Below are 21,221 nucleotides of genomic sequence, written 5' to 3' on the forward strand. Positions count from 1 at the left end.
TACCCAGAAAACCCATACTTCTTTGAAATTTAGAAAAGTGTACAACAAACCCTAAGAAGATCCATGTATAATTAAGCAAAAAGGTTGATGGAAAGGTCGTCTCAATAACAGTTGATTCACCAACGTAAAACCTTTGCTAGGTATAAGACACCTTTTATTTGCCTTTTACAACAGAAAATGAGTTACTGCAGATTTATTCTAGCCCCCAACATCATAGGCATTCTGGCAGATGACTAAGTTAAATTTCAAAATAACTGAAAAAGTTATTTCTAGCCAGCTCTGAACCCAATGTGTATTGCTCCTAGGACTTGCCTGTGTCATGGGCATATTCCGTAAGATACACTACAAGCTTACAACAACATTTCGTTGCCAATAACCTTCAATTATTACTAGTCACAAGTTTACACAGTCATTTTACATTCTTATTTAAAGATTTCTTATACAATTGGTTAAATATACATATAATGCATAATATAAACAAACACAGGCACAAAAGTTTTATAACTGAGTAAGTCTCTTAACCAGTTCATAGGTCTTGATATTACCAAATGCAGTTCACTGAGATCACCAGGAAAGTTTATAATAAATGTTCTTCGATCATATGTTGACAAGTCACTTTCACACAGTACATGGACTACACCACAGGATTAACAAATTAGAATAATAATTCTAAAGTTTGTACTGCTCAAAATGGAGATACCTTTAAATTTTCATATCTTCACGGCTGCTGATATGTCGGACACTTCCATTTTATGTAACTCACATTTTATTAGTGCTAAATGCCTAGCTGCAGTAAATGACAGTTCTGGGGTCAGATGAGGAACTCGAGTAACCAACGAAGTGGTCCACACTCCCAAGAATGGCATGTACTGTTCATAGAACTGTTCCTCTAATGATGGAAGTCTGCAGACACCTACAGCGTACAGTCAGCCTCTACATTAACAAATCCCCGCGACACTTGCCTGAGTAAGCGCACACCGTGAGGGGCCTGCGATCGCAGTGCCGCCGACAGTGGCTCGTCGGACAAGTCGGTCAGACTCGGACTGTAGAGCTGAGAGCTTTTTCGTGTAGCTTCTGAAAATAAAAACATTTAGTTTAGAGAGTGTACAGTGCCTTCAAACATGCAATTTGGTATAGTAGGAAAGGGAAGAGAAGGAAAAATAGTAGAAAAACATGGACAGGGAAAGGTATGAAAAAGAAATGTGCCTGATAAACCAGATGTTAGCAGTGATTTTATGTCCTGTGCAAAATTTTAAGATTTACTGAGAGGGTATCAGTTCTTTCGGACATGTCCGAAAGAACAGATACCATCGGTGACCGTGCAGCTCATTAGAATGAAATTACAATGAAATGAACACCCTTAGCTGCTTACAGGCGTTGACATACATCAACGGGAACAGATGAAAATGTGTGCCCCGACGAATGTAGTGCGGGACAATACGTAGAGAATGTGGGTTTCGCGGGAGGCATGCCAGAGATAAATCCCTGCAGTCGCGCTATCCTCTGTGTCCTCGGTGACTCAGATGGATAGAGCGTCTGCCATGTAAGCAGGAGATCCCGGGTTCAGGTCCCGGTCAGGGCACACATTTTCATCTGTCCCCGTTGACGTATGTCAATGCCTGTAAGCAGCTAAGGGTGTTAATTTCATTGTAATCTGGTTTAAGAATCGTCTAAGAAGGTTGTATATGTGCAAGAGACCTGGAGACAATGGCAAGTTTCAGATTGATTGTACAGGGTGATCCATCTAAGACGTCATAAGAGTATTGCATTATATTTATTAAGTTAGTGAATAAATCTCCAAGCGATTTTCTGCAAAGTACATGAAAATGGGGCGAGTTAACAATGAATGACCATGCTTTGTGAGGCAAGCTGTCAGCACCTAGTTCACAGTGCAAACAGCAGATGTCAGAAGCACATTGTACAACCTACAGAGGTGACAACAGTCAACACATGCTGAGTGTGCTACCTTGTAAGTGAAAATGGTTGTTACAAAGCAACAACGTAGTCAATGTGGCATGTGGCCTAAAAAATTTTCGAGTGTTGTAGAGACCCAGGGAGTTTTCAGGTGTCGGTGCAGTGTTATCAGCCCATTCTTTCTTGTGGAGGAGACTGTTTGTGCTCTCAATTACCTGGAAATAATTGACCAGTATGTCATTTATCAATTACAGAAAGATGAGATACTGGACATCGATGTCTATCAACATGATGGTGCTCCAGCACACTTGGATGTCATTGTGTGAGGACAATTAAACCAGATATTCAGATATTCAATGATCGCCAGTGTGGGTTTGGTAGACCCCTCCCACAGCCTTTAATATTCCGGCCTAACATCAACATTATTTCCATAAAAACCGCAGAATCTGACTGACCTACAGAGTCATGTTACAGTAGCCTTTTATCAAATCACTCCAGGAATGCTGCACACCCCCGAGGCACAATATGTGCCCCATTTGCAGTGACCGACATGTTGAGAGCTAATGTGCTGTGTGACAAATTTCAGACACAAAGTCCAGCCTCCCCTCCACATGTATGTGCTGCTAATAAGCAACAAGTTTGCACACTTTCTTGTATATAGTGCTTTACTTTTCCAACATCTCAAATGTGTCACCTAACATAATGGTAAGACACGAGATTTTGGAACCACATTTATACTGTAAGACATTTCCAGGGACAGATGTGGGCTCTGACCACAATTTATTTTTTATGAACTGTAGATTAAAACTCAATAAATCACAAAATGATAGGAAATTATGGAGATGGAACCTGGATAAGTTGAAAGAACCGAAGATTACTGAGAGTTTCAAAGGGAGAATTAGGCAACCTTTGACTGAAACAGCAGAAAATGAATGGGTAGCTTTGACAGATGAAATAGTCAAGGCAGCAGGGGATCAAATAGGCAAACAACGAAGGGCTAATAGGATCCTTGGATAACACAGCAGACACTGAATTTAAATGATGAAAGGAGAAAACATAAAATGCAGCAAATGAACTGGGTGCAATGGAATACAGATGTCTAAAGAATGAGATTGACAGAAAGTGCTAAATGACTAAGCAGGAATGGCTAGAGGACAATGCAAGCCGTTATAAGCCTGCATAACTGAGGGAAAGATAGATGCCACCTACAGGAAAATTAAAGAGACCTTTGGCAAAAAGAGAAGCAGCTCTCTGAATATCGAGAGCTCAGAAGGAAAAGCAGTACTAAACAAAGAAAGGAAAGCTGAAAGGTGGAGCCAATATATAGATGAGTTCTACAAAGGAAATGAACATGAATACAGTATTGTAGAAAGGGAAGGGGATGCTGATGAAGATGGGGTGGGAGACATTATACTGCGGGAAGACTGACAGAGCACTGAAAGAACTAAGGCGAAACAAGGCCCCTGGAGTAGACAACATTCTGTCAGAACCGCTGATAGCTTTGGGAGACCCAGCCACAACAAAACTATTCCATCTGGCATGCATGATGTGTGAGACAGGCGAAATACCCTCAGACTTCATGAAGAATGTAATAATTCCAATTGTGAATAAAGCAGGTGCTGACAGGTGTGGATGTTACCAAACTATCAAGCTACTAAGTCATAGTTGCAAAATACTAACAAAAATTATTTACAGAAGAATGGAAAACTGGTAGATGCCTACCTTGGGGAAAATCAATTTGATTTCCAGAAAAATGTAGGGACAGGCAAGGCAATACTGACCCTGTGACTTATCTTAAAAGACTGCATAAGGAAAGGCAAACTTACACTTATATGATTTGTAAACCTACAGAAAGTTTTTGACATTGCTGACTGGAATACACTCTTTTAAATTCTGAAAGAAGCAAGGGTAAAATACAGGAAGTGAAATGCTATTCAGAATTTCTACAGGAACCAAATGGCAGTTATAAGAGTCATGGAGCACAAAAGGGAACCACTGGTTGGGAAGGGAGTGAGACAGGGTTGTGGTCTATACCCTATCATTTGGACTGTATGATGAACATGCAGTACAGGAAACCAAAGAAAAATTTTCTGAACAAATTAAAGTTTCGGGAAAAGAAATAAAAATTTTGAGGTTTGGTGATAAGAACTTAAAAAATAAAAATAAAATAAGGTGATTTACTGTTTAATTGTGTTCTAGAAAAAACTGTAAGGATCTGAAATTCGGAGCTAAACAAATCACAAAATTGAACCAATGAATCTGGGAAGGAAAACAAATGGAATTAAGGTAAACTGCTTGGCTTTTGTGGATGATTTTGCAATACTTTCAGAAAACCTGACAAAAGCTGTTCTTCAGATAAACCTTCTGGAATAAATAGCAAACAGAACTGGTTTCAAAATTTCAGCTGGAAAAAAACAAAATTCATGACAAGTATAAAAAATGTGCCAAAATTCACAGCAAAACAAATAGGTAAAATAGAGCGAGTAAATAAATATACATATCTTGGGAGACTATTCAACAGAATGGACTACAAAAATCTGCAATAGATGTAAGGATTAACAAAATGGAAAGAGCATAGGGTTTGACCAAAAATATTTACAACAAGAAATGTATATCTAGAAAAACAAAACTAAAACCCCACACCACACTGGTTCGACCAGAATGTTTATATGGATCTTAATGCCTAAAAATGAACTATAAGATGAACAGATTAGAGGTTCTCAAAAGAAGGATTATTAGAAAAATAACAACTGCAATAAAAACTGCAGATGGTTGGAATATAAGAAGTAATGAGGAGATCTACAAAAATATAAAGGAAATATATGAAGTAATGGCCACACAAAGATTAACCTTTTTTGGACACCTCTACCGAATGGATGGAAATAAACTAACAAAGCAAATACTGCTATATTTCTGAAAGAAGAAATCGACAATAGCATGGATTACAGTAGTAAGGAAAGATCTAGAAAGAAACAACATTAAAGAACCAGAAACAGCAGAAAGAAACTGTTTTAAAAATAAAATACTAAATTTGGGAGGCATTCAAAGCAGAAGAAATAAAATATGGGGAACAACATGGACAGAAGAAATGAAGAGACTTTATGGAGAGAAAATGAGGGAATACTGGAAAAATAGAAAATAACAAAGGAAGATGAGGAACTGAAGTTGTTAACATGATCCTAGTTGGTCAATACGATTAAAAAAAGTTTCAGTGCACAAAATAGCTATGGTCATAAGCGCCCATTTGTGACTTAGTGAAGGATAAAACAGGAATTGAAATCAGCATCAATGGGAGCGAAACTTAATGAGGAGGAAAACTAAAAAAACAGAAGGAAATCTTAGAAAAGTGCTATTGAAGAGGGGGTTGTTTTCCCCAAAAAGAGTTTCAAATGACCAATGTCATCTCACTCACACTTATAAACTCAAGGACACGATCAGCTGAGCACGAGTCATCTGCTAAAATGGAAGATATATCGGGAAACAGCTGTAAACGGGCACAAAGTGGTTTAAAATAGGGGCACTGAAGTAACAGGTGTCTCACCATCCACGACTGAGAGCAGTGGGGACAAAGCAGAGGAGGAGCGCCACTTAAAAGATCTCAATGGCTAAAAAGACAATGCCCAATCCAGAGTCAAGTTAAAGTTACCTCCTCCCAACAACAGGGCCAGACGGAAGAGGTCTAAGCACAGGGAAGAGGTTTTATGACCCACAATTTATTATCCTGAAGTGCAGACCAATGAGTGTGCCATAAAAGAGTAACACAACAATATAAAATGCTCTGTAGACCAGCAAACGGAACCGTGCAAACGGCGGGCTGAGGAATACAGAGAGCAACCTTCGCCACTATATGGGCTGCCTCTTTCCACATATACCAACATGCCCTGGGATCCAGAGAAATGCCACAGAGATTCCCCCCAAGTGGAGCATATGGAGGCAGGCCTGAATCTGGTGGACCAGAGGGTGGACAGGATAAAGAGCTTGGAGATTGAGAAGAGAGCTCAGCGAATACTAGCATATAATATACTGTATCCGCTGACGGCAACAGATGTATTGGACAGCACGGAGAACAGCAGTAAAAACTGAACACTGGTCAGGAAACTGAAATTTAATAGGGGTGTCGTCAATAATATAGGCTTTCCTGACACCAAAGGTGGTCTTGGAGCCGTCAGTATAAATAAATGTGGCATCCTCCATTTGTGTGCATAGAGCAGCTAATGCCCAACGATAAACTAGGGGGAGGGGTACTATCCTTGGGAAGCTGACAAAGGTCACAGAGAAGGCATGTCCAGGGGTGGGGCCAAGGTGGCAGCATACTCCTATTTGTCAGAAAGGTTTTAGGAAATTGGAAGGAAAGTGAATGTAGCAGTTGACAAAAGTGGACTCCTGGTGGCAGCAGAGAGGAAGGGTTGCCTGCATACCCTAAATTCAAGGAGGCGTCGGGGGGGGGGGGGGGGGGGGGGAGAAACACGGGTCAGATTAGCAGGCATGGAAGACAGATGACTATCAAAATGACTCAGACAGCTCACTGATCGGACAGCGGAGGTTCAGCAGTTTCAGCGTAAAGGCTCTCCATGGGGCTGGTGTAAAAAGCTCCAGATGCTAAATGCAATCCACGGTGGTGGACAGAGTCGAGACACTGAAGAATAGACGGCTGTGCAGAGGAGTAAACTATGCTTCCATGGTCCAATTTTGAGCACAGTAAGGCGCAGCATAGGCGGAGGAGGATCACTCTGTCCGTTGCCCAGGAGCAGAGCACAGAGGGTGTTGAGGGATCGCAGACAGCGAGCCGAAAGATATGAAATGTGGGAAGACCAGCACAGTTTTCTGTCAAACATAAGTCCCAAAAAATTGGCGACATCTGTGAATGGAAGGTCAACAGGGCCTAGATGTAAAGATGGCAGATAAAACTCCATACCACGCCAAAAATTTACACAGACAGTCTTACTGGGAGAAAATTGGAAACTGGTTTTGATGCTCCACGAATGGAGGCAATCGAGGCATCCTTGATGACGTCATTCGAGAAGGCTGGTCTGTTGAGAGGTGTAGTAGACTGCAAAGTCATCGAGAAAGAGGAAGCCCGAGACATCGGAAAGTAGACAATCCATAATTGGATTTGTGGTGATGGCAAACAGTACAACGCTTAGCACGGAGCCCAGGGGCACCCCTTTTTCTTGAGAGAAAGTACGGGATAGAGTAGTGTTCACCTGCACCTCAAATGTGTGCTCTGTCATAAATTCACGGATGAAACGGAGTAGCCGACCTTGAAAGCCCCAAGAGAACAGCGTGCAGAGGATGCCTGTCCTCCAACAGGTGTCGTATGCCCTCTCCGTATCAAAAAATATAGCTATCGTTTGGTGTTTGCTGAGAAAATTGTTCATGATATAAGTGGACAGAGCAACAAGATGGTCAACTGTCGAACGATGCTTTCAGAAACCGCATTGGGCTGTTGTTAAAAGGTTTTGGGACCACAGCCACCAGCCTAAATGGCTATTTACCATATGCTCCAAAACCTTACAAACACTACTCGTGAAAGAGATTGGGCGATAGTTGGAGGGGAGATGTTTGTCCTTTCCAGGTTTCGGAACAGGTATGACAATAGCTTCCCGCTATTTTCTGGGAAAGGTACTGTCAACACAAAAGTTGATTATGAAGGCGAAGGAGGTTGCACAGACAAGTGTATGATAGATGCAGCAACATGTGGACGTGGATACCATCTGCTCCCAGAGCAGAAGAGCGAGAGGAGGAGAATGCATGTCTGAGTTCCCGCATAGAAAGAACGGCATTATACCTTTCACGATATTGAGAGGAAAAAGCAAGAGGTCGCTGGTCGCTCTTCCGCAACCCATTTCTTCAGGAGAAAGACTGGTGGGTAATTCAAAGAGCTCAAAATTTCAGCAAAGTGTTGACCCAATGACTTAGAGATTGCGACTGGGTACACTAAGGTATCCTGCATGACAGTTAGCCCAGAGGTTGGGGGAAAACTGGAAGTGACGGATATCTGTCAGATTGACTCCAAACAATTGATGAGGGAGTGAAGGTATTAAATGAGCTGCGAAAGAAATTCCAGCTTGCCTTCTTGCAGTCGTATATGATGTGAAGGCATCGCGCACGTAACTGCTTATAGCAGATACAGTTGGCCAACGTAGGATGATGGCGGCAAACACGAAGAGCACGTCTCCACTCGCGTATCGCATCATGGCACACCTCGTTCCACCGAGGAACTGGGGGGCACTGGGGCAAAGGGGAACTACGAGGTATCGAACATTCTGTGGCTGTAAGAAAAACTTCTGTAACACGAGTGACCTGATAATCGATGCTAGGAAATTGACGGTCATCAAATGTTGCTAGATAGGAGAAAAGCGTCCAATCGGCTTAAGAAAACTTCCAGTGTCTTGGGCGCATAGATGGCAATTGTGGCTGTAATCGAAGGACACATGGAAAATGGTCACTCGAGTATTTATTGGCAAGAGGGAACCATTCAAAGTGCCAAGCTAGCTGAACAGTACTGACCGAAAGGTCCAAATGAGTAGGTTGATATGGAGGCACACAAAAATGTAGGTTCCCCAGCGTTGAGGCAAACAACATCCACTTGGTGGAAGAGGTCAATCAACAGGGAGACTCTCGGACAAGGACGCAGAGGTCCACAAAGTAGGTGGTGGGGTTGAAGTCCCCAACCAGCAAATAGGGGGGCGGAAGCTGACGAAGAAGATGAGGGAGATCAGCTCTTGCCATTGGTGTGGACGATGGAATGTATACAGCACAAAGAGAGAAGGTGTATCCAGAAAGGGAAAGATGGACAGCAACAGTTTGGAAGGAACATGGAGAAGAGTCACGAGTCCTCCATATGCTGGAGTGCCATCAACAGAGGGGAGATCAAATCAGATTCACTTAAAATAAGGAAAAACAATGTGATCGCGGGGACGCAGCTTTGTTTCCTGATGACAGAAGATGACCGGCGAGTAGGATCGTAAGAGGATCGACAATTCATCCCAACTGGCTCGAATGCCACGGATATTCCAATGGATAATGGACATCGGGTGGACAGAAAAGGGAAGAATGTGACCAAGGTTGCCGTCAACTCAACGACTGCTCAGAGCCAGTGACCGACAGCGTGGAACAGCATTCAGCCGAAGGCAGAAGATCCCGATCCATAGGTTGTTCGGCAGCAGCTGCTGCCACCAGCAATCGGCCGGTTGATCGGCCGCCAGCAGTGCGCCTGGGCCACACAGAAGATGGCCAATCGCGGTGACCGCCAGGTGGTGCTGTAGATGAGACACGCCGTGGCGGAGAAGGAGAGGAACTGGGTTTCTAATTAGCCTTCTTGGAAACAGGACGTTGAGATGAGGGAGGGATCGACGGTTGTGAAGTCGGGGTACGTAAAAAATCTTCACGAGTAGGCTCTTTTTTGGAAGTCTGGCTGTCTGATTTTGGGGCTTGTGATTTAGCAGAGCCCGATGAAGGGTGAGCCATAGAGTGGGGAAGTTGAAGGGGTGATCTTTGCACTGGCCGATCTGACGACCGTGGCACTAAAGGTGAGATCACAAGTCTGCGTGGCCGCCTCCTTTGTTGGCCGAGGAGAGGCAAGGACAGTGCTGTATTTACCTGCGTGAGGCACAGTGGGCTTTCGACTGGCGAATAACTTTCGAGCAGCAAAGATCGACACCTTTTCCTTCACTCTGATTTCCTGAAATAACCGTTTGTCTTTGAAAATGGGGCAATCTATAGAGGAAGCAGCATGGTCGCCCATACAGTTGATGCAACAAGGGGATGGAGGTGGACAAGCACCCTCATGGGCATCCCTGCCACAGGTTACACGTTTGGCCATATTGGAACATGACTGGCTGGTGTGATTAAACCTCTGACACCGATAGCAATGCATAGGGTCGGGGATGGTAAACATGAACTGAAAATATCCTGCTTTAATGTTCAATGGAAGTTGAACTCTGTCAAACATCAAAAAGAGAGTGCGGATTGGCACCAATTCCTTCTCAACCCTTTTCGTGACTCATTGTACGGCCATTACTCCCTGATCAGACAGGTAATTTTTAATGTTCTCATTTGATAATCCGTTGTGTGATCTTGTATAAACCACACCACGTGATGGGCTTAAAGTACGGTGTGCTCCCGCCTGGATAGGGGAGGTGTGTAGCAGCGTAGTTTGAAGCAATTTATGTGCCTGGAGGGCACTATCTGCTTCTAGCAACAAAGTGCCATTTCGTATCCAGGAACATGACTTTACAGGACCTGCAATTGCATTGACACCTTTCTGAATAATGAAAGGGTCGACTGTCGAGAAGTCTCGACCTTCGTCAGACTGAGAAATGACTAGGAACTTTGGCACTGACAGAAGAATTGTCCGTGGCTGAGACTCGTCTAGCTTTCTCTTGTGGGCAGAAGTTTTAGAATTAGAAGAAACCATTGCAAAAGTATCCACCATGATTACTGGCGTCTCTGATGGCGTTCTCCTTCCTAGTGGGAGCCCTCTCTGAGGGCACTCCCGCCTTAGGTGATTGTGTACACCTCAGGCCACACCTCCCGAGAAACGGACGGAAGGACCGATCGGCACGTTCGGAAAGTACCAACTCGGGTAACCGCCCCTCCTCGGGCCTGGCCTTTACCAGGGGGTACGTACGTGTCCTACTTGTCTATCTGGGGTGGGGAATTACCCGTTACCCCGTCACCGGCTACGTGTGGGTTGGTCTTCAGACAGGCACAGGGAGGAAAGAAAGAAAAGGAAAGTAGAGAAGAATTCTCAAGCGCTGCAGCTGAGAAGAAGGGAAAGAGAAGAATCGAGAAAAGAGAAGGGCAAAGTAAGGGCAGATATGTTACATTGTAGAGATAAAAGAAGAGAAATCACTTCATTCGTTCACAAGTGTCCATCTCTGGATGTAGGCGCAAAACAGACTCCCAAAGAGAAGGAGAAGGGGAAGGGGAAGGGGAAGGGGAAGGGGAAGGGAAAAGGGGGGAGGGGGGGAGGAGGAGGGTCGGGGACAGGAAGGGATGTGGAAAGGGAAGGCACGCAGCCCAGAAAGGAAAGAGAGTTGCACGAGCTCGGGGTCACGTGCCCACCATGCACAAAAGAGTTGTGGACGACAAGAAATTTGTGGCACAGTGTAACGAAAGGAATGGATCAGTTGATAGGACACATCCAGAGGCATTGTGGCAAATACAATTTGTTAATGGAGGGAAGTGGGGGGGGGGGGAGTAAAAATTGTACAGGTGGTGCATGTCACGAACACAGAAAGCAGGTTCAAATTGATGTAGCTGCAGTATTTATACATAGATTAAGAGGTCTGCACATGATTGGCTAGTATCAAACCAGCTACATCAAACCATCCTTTGGACTGAAGGCCACAAAGTATGCCTACATTTAAAATACAACATAATAAAGAGTCACAAAAAAAGAAATGAATGTAAGTCTCACAAAAGGGCACCAGGTAACAGATTTTTCATTACAGATTCCAGTGCATACAGTGGTTAAATAGCAAAAGAGGCAACCTACAACTTCAATGTTCTGCATTGTTTGGTAAAAGCAACCACCCAATTCTGAAGTTTTCCTCTGGCAAATGAAGAATGTAAATTTTAAGTGTGCATTGTATCTGACTTCTTTTACTCTTGGTCTTTAGAAGTGTGTTGCCTTGACAACACATTTATGTACAATTCTCCAATACTGTTATTTTCGCAGTTAAGAATGTCAACGGAGAGTGCGTGGAATAAAAATTAACATTCACTGGTAGCAAATATATTTCCCTTATAATGCAACAGGACTTTAATGTTAAAGGTTCAAGCAACTAACTGTGGCTCCTCGTTTGTGCATTTCAAACAAAACCGATAAGATAAAAACACAAATTACTTTTTGATACTGAGTAGCACATTAGCCATCTATTAAGAAACTACACCTCAATCTAAATAACTACACAATGTGGACAATCTGTATACAGTAGGCCTACATGGTTCTTTAATGTGTTGTTAGCACAGTTATGTGCTCCTTAACAGCTCCATTGCTAAACAGAGATATACAATCTGCCAACAGCAGCATGCAACTCAAGAGCCTGAAGTATACTGTAAGTGCACTTTAGGCCAACAGTTCAAATGTAGGTAGCATTACACATTATATGAACTACTCACCATCATCCTCAATTTATGACTTCAACTTCAGTCACTGCACAAGCATCCATTTTCATTTTCACTCTTTTCCAACTTAACCTTTTTTGCGGTAACTTTCATCTGACATCTGTGATCCTGCCTCTTCAGCCTTTATTTCTTTCTGTTATTTGAAGATGTCTCCATTTTCCACAATTTTGTCTTGGAATCCACCAGTTTCTTACATTTCAGGGGAGGTAATGCTGACAGGCTCGGGTTTCTTTTCCGTCCTCTCAAAAGGTTCTTCTGCCATTCTGTTTACAGCTGTCGCTAAATGCCTTATCGTGCAAAAATACAAACAACGGTAACACCAAAAATTCTGAAAACCAGTTTACTTACATACACATCTCAACACTACCTTTGATGATGAAGCCCTTCACTATCTGTGTCAGTTCCAAACACTAACATTTAGTCCAGTCAATGAAGGAAAATTAGGGGAAAAGTCACGTAGTCACAAAGTTTTACACAGTTCTAGGATATATTGTCACAAACATTGTACTAAAAACCCTGACCTGTGGAGTGTGAGCATTGGTGTGGGGGTAGGTTTAAAGGTAATTTTTTATTTTTGTTCTTGAATGACTCAAAAACAACGGATCCTGGGGAAATTCTTCCCCAATACAAAATTAACCTGCATTCACTTCCCTGCCAAAAAAGGTTCTAGTCACTTTTTCTCTAGGACTAATAGTTTGCAGAGGATGAAAAAAATTGCAAATTATGGCACTAAAAATATTGTTCCAATGGTAAAAAATTAATGTACTTCCCTCCTTCCTAGGTAAGCAAACTGAAGGTTAAGCAGGTGATCCCCCTCGCTACATCACAAGAAGCAACTACAGGGTACATCACAAAGTTCTCCGTCCACAATATGCCACACGAATCGCTGGTGACACAGCGTGCAGATGTCCACGGGGAGGGTTTATTTTGCACAAAATGAGTTAACACTACACAGAATGCAGATACAAGTTACTAACAACACTAATGCAGGGAATGTACATGAACTGGACGTATGTAAATCTCTGCACAATGTTCTACACTGCAAGAGGAGAAACTGATTCTTAGTGATCCGTTACGGGAAAGGCAGCTTCCCCCACCACAGGTGCTGCTCCCCAGCATTTCCTGTCCATTTGTATTATGCAAATGGACAGAATAGCTTCACTGAACTCATGTTTACACAGTGGAGTTATTTTCAGTTTACTGGGTACTTATTTGCAGTTGTTGAGTGCGCTACTCATATCATGTAAAAAAGTTCAACAGCTGGAACTGTCAATTGTCTACCACGCTGAAGAGACTCTTCCAAATAGGACACACTGTCAATATGTACAGGACATCATAGATTTCATTGTCACAAGCTGGAATACTTTTCACAGCACGAGGGTTATCAAATGCATCACCTTGCCTCAGTTCTCCAAAAATACGATGAGGCTCAGAGGCTTAATCCACTGCAACAAAAGTAGGTCACCAAGACTATAACAGTTGTTCAGATATTTCAACATAAGTCAAGCAATGCGTTACAGCAGATAACTGTTATAGACTTCAATATTAACAGTCACATTCCATCAGACATAGCCACACCTATCTCGGAAGATGTACTGTGGATGTGCGTTAAGTGGTTCCACTCGGTGCAGCCCACTCTGCAAATGCAGCAATTCATGAATTATGAATGGAAAATATTTATGCAGTCTACCTGTAACACAATTAATGGGAGAGAAGTGCAGTAACATTTTTAGTCATCCATTAATTCACCACCAAGTGCCTAAAACACAATTACACAGTTTTACAATACACAGCAGCAGGGTGCCACTTTTTACAGTCCAGTCCCTTTCCCACCAACACCACATAAGTAACTGACAACATAATAGCTCACTTAACACCTTCAAATAAATAGGCCTACTCCCTTTCCAAACAGGAAATAACTTCACTATATAAACACAAGTTCTGGTTATCACTGTTAGCATTCAACCGCGATTCTTATACATATATTTTAACAACGCGTTTCAAGAGACAATGCTCTCATCATCATATCTTGAAACGCGCTGTTAAAATATATGTATAAGAATCGCGGGTGAATGTTAACAGTGATAACCAGTATAACGAAAACTGCTACCTCGACTCCATAATGGATTATATTAAACACAAGTTCATCAAAGCTATTTTGTCTATCAGCAAAAGATAAGTGGACACGAAACACAGGGCAGTTACAGCCTGTCTGTAAACAGAGAAGTGAGCAGTACTCACAATGGTGGAAGTGATCTTTCTTAGAAGAACACTACGTCTTCTGAACAGAACCATAAAGAACCAATTTCTCCTGTAGCAGTGTAGCACAGTATGCAGAGATTAAAGTAGATTCTGTTCATATTCATTACCTGTATTAGTGTTATTAGTACCTTATATTCGCATTCCATGTAGTGTTAATGCACGTTGTGCAAACTAAACCCTCCTCGAGCGTGTCTGTGCACTGTGTCGGCAGTGATTCATATAGTGCACTACAGAGGGGCCATATAAGTTTGTGATATACTCTGTAGTTGCTTCTTGTGACGCAGTGGACGAGATAGAGTGGAGAATCACCAGCTCCACCTTCAGATTTGTAGACCTATGGAGGTGGGAAGTGCACAAACACAGTGCAGTGAGCTACCTTCACTCACACTCTACTCCACACACCTCCCACAGCCCAGCCTGTTTCACCCCTGGAACACAATTTATCCATTAGTATGCCTCTACTGCAGTTAGATATGGTACACAATTTAATAGTTGTTTTTAACCCGTTCCAAATTATTGGTCCAAGAGGAAGAAAAGTACAGTCCCTTTTTGTAGGAAATTGAATGTAGTGTAATTTTGCACTGGAGAACAATTTCACCAGAAGCCGAGGTTTTCGATTCGTTGGAGAAAAAATAACACACAGGTAACGAATATGAAGGAAGGTGATCCGGAAATCTAAAAGTATGTATCTAAAAAAAGGAAATTGACAAATCAAATAACAAAATGAAAACCATATGGAAATATGTTAAAAGCGAGACAGGGAAAAGCCTGTCTGCCAAAGAAGTGATTAGCTTAAGAACTGGGAGCCTTTCGGTGGATGCTCCCGAAATGCTGGCTAATATCTTTAACAATCATTTCCTAACAGTCACCAACCAAATGGGATGCCAGGGTTCTGTAAAGAATGCTACAGAATACTTGCATAACACCTTAACTAACAAAATAGATGAGAAGCATCTTCGAAAAACTACAGTGATAGAATTAGAAAAAATGATTGTCTTTAAAATGTAAAAATTCTGCTGGAGTTGACAACACTTCCAGCAAGTTACTGAAATATTGTTGTAAAGAAATAAGTACAGTCCTCTGCCATATTAGTAATACATCATTGGAAGAAGGTGTTTTTCCCAACAGGCTAAAATATGGGCTTATAAGACCAATTTATAAAAAGGGAGAAAAGACTGAGGCTACAAACTATCAACCAATCTCATTACTCTCAGTTTTCTCCAAGGTACTAGAGAAATTGATGCATAGCAGAATGGTTGAGCATCTTAGTAAATATAATATCCTCAGCAGTAGCCAGTTTGGCTTTTGGAAAGGGGTATCAACCGTGGATGCAATACATGCCTTTGTTGACAATGTTATGGAAGCCATAAATAATAATATGATGACGGTTGGAATATTTTGTGACCTGTCAAAAGCTTTTGACAGTTTAAGTCACCATATTCTCTTGAGTAAAGCCAAGACCCTAGGAATGGGTGGAACCGTAGGCACGTGGCTTGAATCCTATCTGTGTGGTAGAAAGCAGAAAGTAATCGTGGAAGGACTGCATGGTGGCCAGGTATCTTCAGAATGGGGCTCCATTACTGCAGGAGTACCTCAAGGCTCAGTGCTGGGCCCACTGCTCGTTCTAATATTTATAAATAACTTAGCACTATGTACAGAATATGGGAAAATACTCATGTTTGCTGACGACACCATGTTATCAGTTAATAATCTCTCAGGGAATATGTCAAATGAGGCTGCAAATAAAGCTTTTGCAGATTTGACAAACTGGTTTGAAACCAGTGGCCTTACAGTCAACCTAAAAATGACAAATTACATTCACTTCTCTTCTAACACAAATGTTACTAATGAAATGAACCTAAAAATGGGTGAGCACGAGATTTTGAAGGTTGAGTCCTCCAAATTCTTGGATCTGCATATAGATAGCAAAGTGGCACCACCATATTCAAGATCTGTGCAAAAGGCTAAGCTCAGCAACATTTGCCTTAAAAATAATTTCAGACACTAGGGAAATGAGCACAATAAAAACTGCATATTTTAGCTATTTTCACCAACTTATGGCCTATGGTATAATATTTTGGGAAAATCAACCAATAGCAAAAAAATGTTCCATGCACAGAAGCGAGCAATCAGAATTATGTGTGGAGTACACCCTAGGCACTCGTGCAGGGATCTGTTTAGAGCTCTACAAATCCTTACAACACCTGCCCAATATATTTTTTCCCCGATGTGCTTTGTTTCAAAAAATAGCATCTTATTCAAAATCATACCACAGTTATAACACCCAAAGAAAACTGGATATCCATTATGAGCTAAAAAAGAAAAACATGGTCCAGAAGGGGGTTTTATACAGTGGCACCAAGATTTTTAATGCCCTCCCACCGCTCATTAAAGAACTGGTTGGAAACATGCCAACGTTTAAAGAAAATCTGAAGCAGTTCCTTTTAGATGAGTCTAGTTACAGTATTAATGAATTTCTTAGCAAAATCTCTTGTTTGTGCTTAAAACTTACTGGGGGACCTTTACAATTGATTAATCATACTCCGTAAGTACAGTGTAACTTAATACAATACCCAAATTTATGTATGTCTGTATATGACCCCCATGAACCATGGACCTTGCCGTTGGTGGGGAGGCTTGCGTGCCTCAGCGATACAGATAGCCGTACCGTAGGTGCAACCACAACGGAGGGGTATCTGTTGAGAGGCCAGACAAACGTGTGGTTCCTGAAGAGGGGCAGCAGCCTTTTCAGTAGTTGCAAGGGCAACAGTCTGGATGATTGACTGATCTGGCCTTGTAACAATAACCAAAACGGCCTTGCTGTGCTGGTACTGCGAACGGCTGAAAGCAAGGGGAAACTACAGCCGTAATTTTTCCCGAGGGCATGCAGCTTTACTGTATGATTACATGATGATGGCGTCCTCTTGGGTAAAATATTCCGGAGGTAAAATAGTCCCCCATTCGGATCTCCGGGCGGGGACTACTCAAGAGGATGTCGTTATCAGGAGAAAGAAAACTGGTGTTCTACGGATCGGAGCGTGGAATGTCAGATCCCTTAATCGGGCAGGTAGGTTAGAAAATTTAAAAAGGGAAATGGATAGGTTGAAGTTAGATATAGTGGGAATTAGTGAAGTTCGGTGGCAGGAGGAACAAGACTTCTGGTCAGGTGACTACAGGGTTATAAACACAAAATCAAATAGGGGGAATGCAGGAGTAGGTTTAATAATGAATAGGAAAATAGGAATGCAGGTAAGCTACTACAAACAGCATAGTGAACGCATTATTGTGGCCAAGATAGATACGAAGCCCACACCTACTACAGTAGTGCAAGTTTATATGCCAACTAGCTCTGCAGATGACGAAGAAATTGAAGAAATGTATGATGAAATAAAAGAAATTATTCAGATTGTGAAGGGAGACGAAAATTTAATAGTCATGGGTGACTGGAATTCGAGTGTAGGAAAAGGGAGAGAAGGAAACATAGTAGGTGAATATGGATTGGGGGACAGAAATGGAAGAGGAAGCCGCCTGGTAGAATTTTGCACAGAGCACAACATAATCATAACTAACACTTGGTTTAAGAATCATGAAAGAAGGTTGTATACATGGAAGAACCCTGGAGATACTAAAAGGTACCAGATAGATTATATAATGGTAAGACAGAGATTTAGGAACCAGGTTTTAAATTGCAAGACATTTCCAGGGGCAGATGTCGACTCTGACCACAATCTATTGGTTATGACCTGTAGATTAAAACTGAAGAAACTGCAAAAAGGTGGGAAATTAAGGAGATGGGACCTGGATAAACTAAAAGAACCAGAGGTTGTACAGAGATTCAGGGAGAGCATAAGGGAGCAATTGACAGGAATGGGGGAAATAAATACAGTAGAAGAAGAATGGGTAGATTTAAGGGATGAAGTAGTGAAGGCAGCAGAGGATCAAGTAGGTAAAAAGACGAGGGCTAGTAGAAATCCTTGGGTAACAGAAGAAATATTGAATTTAATTGATGAAAGGAGAAAATATAAAAATGCAGTAAGTGAAACAGGCAAAAAGGAATACAAACGTCTCAAAAATGAGATTGACAGGAAGTGCAAAATGGCTAAGCAAGGATGGCTAGAGGACAAATGTAAGGATGTAGAGGCCTATCTCACGAGGGGTAAGATAGATACCGCCTACAGGAAAATTAAAGAGACCTTTGGAGATAAGAGAACGACTTGTATGAATATCAAGAGCTCAGATGGAAACCCAGTTCTAAGCAAAGAAGGGAAAGCAGAAAGGTGGAAGGAGTATATAGAGGGTCTATACAAGGGCGATGTACTTGAGGACAATATTATGGAAATGGAAGAGGATGTAGATGAAGATGAAATGGGAGATACGATACTGCGTGAAGAGTTTGACAGAGCACTGAAAGACCTGAGTCGAAACAAGGCCCCCGGAGTAGACAATATTCCATTAGAACTACTGACGGCCGTGGGAGAGCCAGTCCTGACAAAACTCTACCATCTGGTGAGCAAGATGTATGAGACAGGCGAAATACCCTCAGACTTCAAGAAGAATATAATAATTCCAATCCCAAAGAAAGCAGGTGTTGACATATGTGAAAATTACCGAACTATCAGTTTAATAAGTCACAGCTGCAAAATACTAACACGAATTCTTTACAGACGAATGGAAAAACTAGTAGAAGCCAACCTCGGGGAAGATCAGTTTGGATTCCGTAGAAACACTGGAACACGTGAGGCAATACTGACCTTACGACTTATCTTAGAAGAAAGATTAAGGAAAGGCAAACCTACGTTTCTAGCATTTGTAGACTTAGAGAAAGCTTTTGACAATGTTGACTGGAATACTCTCTTTCAAATTCTAAAGGTGGCAGGGGTAAAATACAGGGAGCGAAAGGCTATTTACAATTTGTACAGAAACCAGATGGCAGTTACAAGAGTCGAGGGACATGAAAGGGAAGCAGTGGTTGGGAAGGGAGTAAGACAGGGTTGTAGCCTCTCTCCGATGTTGTTCAATCTGTATATTGAGCAAGCAGTAAAGGAAACAAAAGAAAAATTCGGAGTAGGTATTAAAATTCATGGAGAAGAAATAAAAACTTTGAGGTTTGCCGATGATATTGTAATTCTGTCAGAGACAGCAAAGGACTTGGAAGAGCAGTTGAATGGAATGGACAGTGTCTTGAAAGGAGGATATAAGATGATCATCAACAAAAGCAAAACAAGGATAATGGAATGTAGTCTAATTAAGTCGGGTGATGCTGAGGGAATTAGATTAGGAAATGAGGCACTTAAAGTAGTAAAGGAGTTTTGCTATTTGGGGAGCAAAATAACTGATGATGGTCGGAGTAGAGAGGATATAAAATGTAGGCTGGCAATGGCAAGGAGAGCGTTTCTGAAGAAGAGAAATTTGTTGACATCCAGTATTGATTTAAGTGGCAGGAAGTCATTTCTGAAAGTATTCGTATGGAGTGTAGCCATGTATGGAAGTGAAACATGGACGATAAATAGTTTGGACAAGAAGAGAATAGAAGCTTTCGAAATGTGGTGCTACAGAAGAATGCTGAAGATTAGATGGGTAGATCACGTAACTAATGAGGAAGTATTGAATAGGATTGGGGAGAAGAGAAGTTTGTGGCACAGCTTGACCAGAAGAAGGCATCGGTTGGTAGGACATGTTCTGAGGCATCAAGGGATCACCAATTTAGTATTGGAGGGCAGCGTAGAGGGTAAAAATCGTAGAGGGAGACCAAGAGATGAATACACTAAGCAGATTCAGAAGGATGTAGGTTGCAGTAGGTACTGGGAGATGAAAAAGCTTGCACAGGATAGAGTAGCATGGAGAGCTGCATCAAACCAGTCTCAGGACTGAAGACCACAACAACAACAACTGTATATGACGCCTGTATAACTTAAGAACAATACCCAAATTTATGTATGACTGTATATTCTTTCAGATGTCTTGTATCTTAACTAATATTAAGGGTATATGGTAAACTTCACAGTTTCTTTAATCTAATGATAAGATCAATGTATATGTGCACAAAACAATAATCTGTAAAAACCTTGACTCGTTCTATATCCAGGGATATGTTCCCATATGGAGCTATGGAACACGAAATAAATAAATAAATCCACATCCACCCCAATGCTCACACCGCACCGGCCACGATTTTTTGTGTTCAACACACTACCTCCTAGCACTGTGCAACAATATGCGAATGCAAGATTTTTTGCCTTCACTTTGCTTGTGGATGGCTTAACGACGGGCGACAGTTAAAGGAACGCGATGTCATCACTAGCCCTGTGCAGGAGGGGGAATAACTGCCAGTAAGCGGAAATAAAAATGAGTAGACTGGCTGATTCACTCTGCAGTACATGATTGATAGCTTTTCAGGTGAGAATACTTCCGAACATATTACTTCTTGTTATGCATGGTTAAGGTCAATATATGGTCTGTAACTAAATTTAAGAATTACTAATATATTTTATGTAAAGGGTATGTAACATGATAATGCTCACAATGGCAGTTATCCGCTGATATCGGATGTTACAAACTTCAGTGATAAGGCCTCATTTGTAATAATCGGCAAAGTCCGAAACTACCTTCTGCTAGAGTGAAAATTGAGAAATTTCAAATGCTTTCAGTGGTATTGTCCTGACAACGGAGTGTGAGAAAACATTTGAATACTAGCATTGCCAACATGATAAATGAACACACATGATGTATGTACTATACGATAGTTCTATATAAATTGCTTAACAACTCATGTTTGAATACCGATTAATTGAATTATTGTGTGCATAGTTGACATGCTTTACAGAACTTTTTTCAAAAAGAAAGGTTTGCAAAGCGGTGTTTCACTTTCTAACTCTCGCTCTGTTTCTCCGATAATATTGTATATACTATTC

At 41.7% G+C, this 21,221-nt stretch overlaps 1 long non-coding RNA gene across 2 annotated transcripts; it reads right to left on the reverse strand.

Annotated features, from left to right (window-relative positions):
• Positions 1-640: 640 nt before the first annotated feature.
• LOC124622299 lies at positions 641-20,936 on the reverse strand. 2 transcript variants are annotated; one of them, XR_006980617.1, is made up of 3 exons: positions 20,832-20,936; positions 12,043-12,335; positions 641-1,074 (listed from the first exon to the last, which is right to left on the reverse strand). It is a non-coding gene; the product is annotated as an uncharacterized LOC124622299 (long non-coding RNA). The 2 variants fall into 2 exon arrangements; XR_006980616.1 differs by lacking the exon at positions 20,832-20,936 and adding an exon at positions 12,416-12,750.
• Between the last annotated feature and the right edge of the window lie 285 nt (positions 20,937-21,221).

Source organism: Schistocerca americana, chromosome 7 (assembly GCF_021461395.2).
Source record: "Schistocerca americana isolate TAMUIC-IGC-003095 chromosome 7, iqSchAmer2.1, whole genome shotgun sequence".
Taxonomy (NCBI): Eukaryota; Metazoa; Arthropoda; class Insecta; order Orthoptera; family Acrididae; genus Schistocerca; species Schistocerca americana.